Here is a 7,202-nt window from a genome sequence, read left to right on the forward strand (position 1 = left end):
GCACCCTAATGCAATGCGTATATGCCAAAATGCATGGACTCGGAATTCCAAACCAAAACCATCCTCGAAGGGCCATAAATCATAATTGTACCGCCTATCGCAGGCCAAAGTACCAATTACCGAGGTGCCACCTATCACGGGTCTGCATGATTTACTAAAAAGCGTAAACCATAAATGTACCGCCTATCACGGGCCCGTACCGTTTACCGAGGTGCCACCTATCACGGGTCTGCACAATTTACAAAAAAGTGTAAACCATAAACGTACTGCCTATCACGGACTCATACCGTTTACCGAGATGCCACCTATCACGGGTCTGCACGGTTTACAAAAACGTAAATCATAAATGTACCGCCTATCACAGGCCAAAGTACTATTTAACAAGGTGCCACCTATCACGAGTCTGCACGATTTACAAAAAGAATGAAAAATGCATGAGCATATACTGACTCCATCCACGACAATCGTTAAGCAAATGCAGATATTAAAAGATTCCTCATTTTTAATACTCATTTAACTTAAACGATTTTCACAACAAACATTAAGTAAACAAGACATTAAGAGATTCCCCATTCTCAATACTCATTTAACTTAAACGATTTTCAAAACAAACATTAAGTAAACAATACATTAAGAGATTCCCCATTCTTAATACTCATTTAACTTAAACGATTTTCAAATTCCACACAAAACAAACTCAACCATATTATCAAATTCAATCCACAATTAACACCAAAACACATTAATTCATTTCTCCACAAAATCCAACCACACACATATCGAATTTCATAAGCATGAATTATGAACACGTCAAACTTCATTTATTCAAATTCATACACCAATGGGTTAAATTCATTTTCCGCGAAACATTCATCAATGTCACCAAAACCTAACTCTAAGATTTTACCCATAAAGCCTTAAATTCATTTTCCCCAAATCAACACTTTACCTCTAACAAAATTCTTTTCCACACAACCACAGATAAGTCCCTAAATGCAAACTAGAAGTTTGGAAGGAGCCCTTACCTTCACGTTAGCTTTAACGTGCGATTACGGTACCGCGAGTAAATCCGGTAAAATCGCCGCTCGCAACGTCGCTTCCAAAGTTGGTTCCCTAGCACCGTAGCGTGGTAGTGAACAATTTTCCTTTCTATGCGAAACCGAGCCGAAGCTTAGATCTAGATGAAACGGGGAGGTTTGTGTTTGACGGTTTTGAAATCCCTAACACCGTTTTTCTTCGTTTTTGAGAGGAAGTATGAAGCTGAGAAATCCTTGTTTTCTTACCCACTAAGCCTTGGGTTTCCATTCTTGAACAAAAGGAAGCAACAAAAATGATGAAGGGAGAAGGAAGAAGAGATGTAGTGTTGCGAGGCAGAGGAAGAAGATGGATTTCGCTTTCTTTCTTTCATTCCCTTTTCCTTTCTTTCTTTTTCCTTCCTTTCTATTTCTTTTCTTTCTATTTCCTTCTCTTTTCCCTCCACACAAACATATATATATATATATATATATATATATATATATATATATATATATATTAATTACTTTTAACAAATATCTCCAAATATCTAGATATTTATTAAAATTACCATTTCACCCATAAGGCATTAAATTCTTCGTAAAGGATTCACCGTAGTTAATTTAATTTATTTATCGACGAGTAATTTTAATCGGGCATCAAATATCTTTTTGATCATATAAACTCCAAAATATTAATAACTTTGGCTAAAAAGCATCTGAGTTCAATACCAAAATACACTAAAATAAATAAAGTATACTTTAAAATTATGGGTCTTACACATTCCCTATATATATATATATATATAACCATCAATAAATGCAACAATTATTATTTGGAGATAGGTTTCGTAAGACTCTCAACAAGTTGGTTGTACTTTGAGTTTTCCTTGCTGTACCATATCACTAAATCACTGATAAAGGAAATGACAATATCAATGGAAATGTGCCTCACGCGAGTGTGATACACTGGATTTTGAGTGAGACGTATAGCGCTTAGATTGTGACAACAAATGGAAAGTGTTGAGGATGAAGGTACACCTAACTAAACGAGGAGGAATCTGATCCAAGATAATTCAACTGCAATGTTGGCTAAAGCTATATATTCTTTTGTAGAGGACCTTGCTACTAGTTATTTGGATTATTTCCACAGGATGAGATAGAGTAAAACTAAACAAGATGAGCAAGTGTGGAGGTTGTAATCATCTTTATTTCCTACCCAATCAACATCATCATACTTTAGGAAGAAGAAGAAATGATTAGTTTCTTAAGAGAGAAAAAGATCGTGGAAGATGGTTCCTTGGAGATATGAAATATGAGATAGTGCATGACTCGCTTTAGAGTTGTGTGATGAGCAGTGGTTAACCATTGCATAAACTTAGCAAGTTTGATGATAGAAAATGCAATTCTTATGCCTTGTCATGAATAGATATTGGAGGATATATATGGTGCTATAATATAAGGTAGCATAATTGGTGGTCGAACCATCATCTTTTGTTGAAGTGATTGAAGTTAAGAGCGGAGTGAGTGTTATAACAAATTTGGTTTCAAAGTACTTAGATCCTACTTGTTTTGATGGTAATAAAATCAATTTGTGGGAACAAGAATTGATGATTGGTCAAAAAGATTTGTTAAATTTCGATTCCAAAACTAGTGAAAAAGCACATCTGATATACTGCCTCTGATGGTTTAAGCAGTGAATTGCTACAACTGCCCCTACCTCTAATCCAGTTATGCTCAAAGTCGCATATGTTGACTATGCCTCTATTGAAGAAAGCAAGTCTCTGTCGAGTCTGCCTCTGATGAAGAAATCAAGCATCTGCTAAAGTCTGCCTCTGATGAAGCAAACAAGCATCTGCTAAAGTCTGCATCTCATGAAGTAAACTAGACTCTACTAAAGTCTGACTCTGATGAAGAAAACCATACTCTGCTAAAGTCTACCTCTGATGGAGAAAGCCAGACTTTGCTAAGTTTGCTTTTGATGAAGAAAACTATACTCTACTAAGTTTACCTTTGATGAGTCAAACAACATTCTACTGAGTTTGCCTCTGATGAAGCGAGTAAGCTTTGACTCAAACAACCTCTGACCAGTTGTCTTTGGTGAAAGTCAAAGTGTGGGAAAAGTCAACGCCTAAAAAACTCAACATTATGGTAAAAGTCAATGGCAAGAAAGTCGATGTTTTGAAAAAAAAAAGTCAATGTCTTTGGTAAATAAGTCAACGTTGAAAAGAGTCAATGCATATGGTAAAGGTCAACGTCTGACAAGAGGAAAAGATTCAATGTAGACAAGGAGTGCACTGCCTCTGATTATCAGCACTGCTTCTGGTAAATCTACATCTGATTATCAACACTGCTTCTTGTAAATCTACCTCTGATTATTTGTTTGACCTGATTGTCTGTTGCCTCTAATAAATATGTTGGCTATGATAGTCCAGTCTCTGGTTGTTCTGTGACTCTAGTCCAATACTTATGCTTCATCTAATCTTAATTCAAATACTTGAAGAAATTTTGAGTTTCAGTTTGAGTTCAACGATCATATTTATTTTCAAAAAGGATCGATTGTTGAAAATTATGAAGTTTCGTGTTGATAGACACAATGCCATACCATGAAGGACACAAGGTCATTCCATGAATAACACACAACCATATTGTGAAGAACGAAGACAATGCAGTAAGACTTCTATAAAAAGAACATGCATCTTGAGCTGAAAACAACACAACAACTTACAACATTTTCAAAGAGAAACAAACACAACACAACATAACACAACAAGCAAAACACTGAATTTGAAATTGTACAAATTTATCTAAGTGTTGATAAATAAAATTTGAAAGCATTATCTTGTAAACATCATCTAGTGAGAGAGATAATTCAGCAAACACAAACACTTATTCCAAGCCCAGTAGTAGTTGGTTGTTTTCCTCAACAGATTGACGGTACTAAGTTGAAAGTTGAGAAAACATTGTTAGAACTTGTAATTGAGTCCAGTAGTGGTTGCCATTTCCTCGACAACTTGACGGTACAGTGTTGGAGGTGAGAAGATTAAACACATCCATTGTAACTAACCATTGCTCAAATGTAAGTTATGTTCCAATGTGTTTAATGAATTAAATCCTTCTGATGAATGGATTGGACGTAATTATTGAGTTAGTAACCAAGATAAATTGTTGAGTCTTTCATTTTATTTTATCTTATCTTTTCAGTTTATTTACTTTAGTTTTTAAGCAATTTGAAACAGTTTAAAAACAATAAACACAATTCAAACCCCTCATTTTCTTGTGTTTCTTGACCAATAGTGAAGACAACTTTGGCAACTATCATTTTTGTTCTTTCAAAAAGCTCTGGAATGTATATGTGATGGGAGATAAATAAACATGTGGGGGTGGGAATTACCTCGACACTAAGGAAGTAGTGTAAAAAGCTCAAATATTTGATGGAAAAGATGGTCGTAAGCTCGATGATGCATTCATTGACCTTAGTAGTAAAATTCCATGTAATAATGATATCATCTACATAAACCAATAAACCAACGTGTATAATAATGTGTCTTGGTTTTGGAGAATAAATAAATATGAATCAAATTAGAATTGATAAAACCATAGTCATTGAGAAAATTGTGCAGAGATTGATATCAAGCATGTGGTGTTTGCTTGAGGTCGTAAACGGACTTCATGAGACGACAAACATTATGAAGCGTTATGAAGTTTATCAGGACAACTGAAACCATATCTGTATTGCATGTAAACTTCTTTTGTGAGAGTGTCTTACATGAATTAATTTTTCACATCAAATTGACATAGTGACCAATTACGTGGAATGGCTAAGGTAAAGGCCAATTAAACTATGATAGGCTTAACTATAGGGCTAAAAGTTTGAGTGTAGTCTAGTTTAATGCATTGGTGAAAGCCCTTTGTTGTTGACCTGATATTCATGACTCACAGCATCACGCATTTTGCAGTTTTGAGTGTTTGACTTAGAAAAGCGGGCTCAATATTTTACATTGCACTGACTAATAAAATAATATATCTATATATATATATATATATTAAATAAATAGTTAATAATTTATATTTTAGTAATTAATAAGATATTTAAATTAGTTAATAGTATAAACTCGTCTGTGTGTTACAGAAAGAGATCTTGATAATAAATAAATTTAAAAACATTATAAAAAATTAATTTTTTTAAAAATACTATTGATTGTATTTATACAGTAAATAATATATATGTATCATGTCAACAACTAGTGTGTACACATAGTTTAAGATGAAATTAATATTTTTCGTATCGTTGTTATAGAAATTTAATTTGTATATAAAAGTAGGACACGCGTCAACATTACATTTGTAGTTGTAGTAACGCTACTTTTCTGCCAATTAGTAGCAAAACTTTGTTTTTTGAAAAAGCAATTAGGAGCAAAACTAATTTAAAAAATTATTTTATCAAAACTTATCTATTAAACAGATCGAACAAAGTCATTAAAATAATCATTTTAGATTTAAAAATAAATATATTTTTACTTAATAAAAAAAAACATCCAAAAATATTTTATACTTAATAAAAATATTTTATATTTTAGTATTTTCAAATATAAATCTAATTAAATTAAATTAAATTTAAAATTAATATTGTATCAATAAATATTAAATTAATTGAATAAATCATAATTTGAAAAATAAATATTATACAATATTGATTACAATAATTTAATAAATGATATTTTTATCCTAAAGTATGTAAAAAATATTTTTTCATAAATTTTAATATTTTATAAAAATACTATTATTGATTCTAAAGTTCTTACATTAAAACTCGTTTAAGTTTTTTTATATCTTGAGTCGTCCTGCTATTAAATATAGTTACCAATCTATAATTTTTTTTTGGTTCAATATATAATATTATTTTGTAGTAGTAACTACGCTATTAAATATATACTATACTTATATTTATGTAAATTTGATCTTGTCCTAAATAAATTTAGTCTTAAATTATCTATAAATTATTGAGTTTGTCTGAGTTTAAAAACGAATTAAGGTCTTCAAAATGGCATAATTTCATTCATTTCAAAACGAGTGAAATCTGAAAAAGATTTGCCTTTAGCGGTTCAAATTTGGAAATTTATATGAAGTATATGAATATTTTCATCACACTAGTATCAATATTTATTCATTAACGGACTACTCTTTCTATTTAGGAACGGGTTACGGGTTTTATGCGCTTATATAATTTCTTTCAGTTGAGTCAATCAAATGATGAAAATTATATTGCACCACTAAGAAACATTTGACATCTATTTGTATCAAACAAAATTTTAAAGTAGCACTAAAAAACACTAAAGTTATGTTTGATTTGGTGGGTGGATAATGGAATCAAAGGGAGATATTATTTTAAATTTAATTATTTAGTTTATTGTTTAGATTAGAGGGAGATACAAGGGTGAGATGAAGCAAACTCTCTCTTTAGTAAACTTTATCTTCTCTCTTATTGAGAGAGATTTAAAAGAAAATACTATTTGTTTAAATTTAAATATAATTTTATTTAATATCACATTGAATATTATAAGTGAAAAAATAATTTATATATTTTTAAAAAATTTATTGCCTATAGTGGTTGAGCTAAATATATTATATGTATATAGAATCTTTGGGAGGGGAGATATATTTTTTAGGCTTAATTTCAGTTTTGGTCCCTATAGTATTACCAATTTATGGAATTGGTTTCCTATTTTAAAAATTGACATTTTTTTTTTAATATTTTTCTCATTTTTTGAACTAAAAAAGATAATTTAACATATTTTTAATTACATGACATAATTTTATAGTATAAAACTATCTAGATGTATTAATTATTTATATGTTATTAATTAAATTAAAAATATAAAAAAATTATGAAGTTGAAATCTAAGTTTTTACGATATTTTATTTCAATTTCATAGGTATTAATCATTGTACATCATCCTGTCATATGTCACGTTATTTAAAATATTTCACGTCATCATTTTTTAGTTAAAAAATAAGAGGGAGAGACCAAAATTGTCGACTTTTAAAATAGATGGACCAATTTCGTGAATCAGTAAAAATATAGAGATTAAAATTGCAATTAAGCCTATTTTATATATATATATATATATATATATATATATATATTATTTTTTTGATTTTTGTTTTTATAGAAAATATAGAGCTGGA

Source organism: Cicer arietinum, chromosome 1, assembly GCF_000331145.2.
Source record: "Cicer arietinum cultivar CDC Frontier isolate Library 1 chromosome 1, Cicar.CDCFrontier_v2.0, whole genome shotgun sequence".
Lineage (NCBI taxonomy): Eukaryota > Viridiplantae > Streptophyta > Magnoliopsida > Fabales > Fabaceae > Cicer > Cicer arietinum.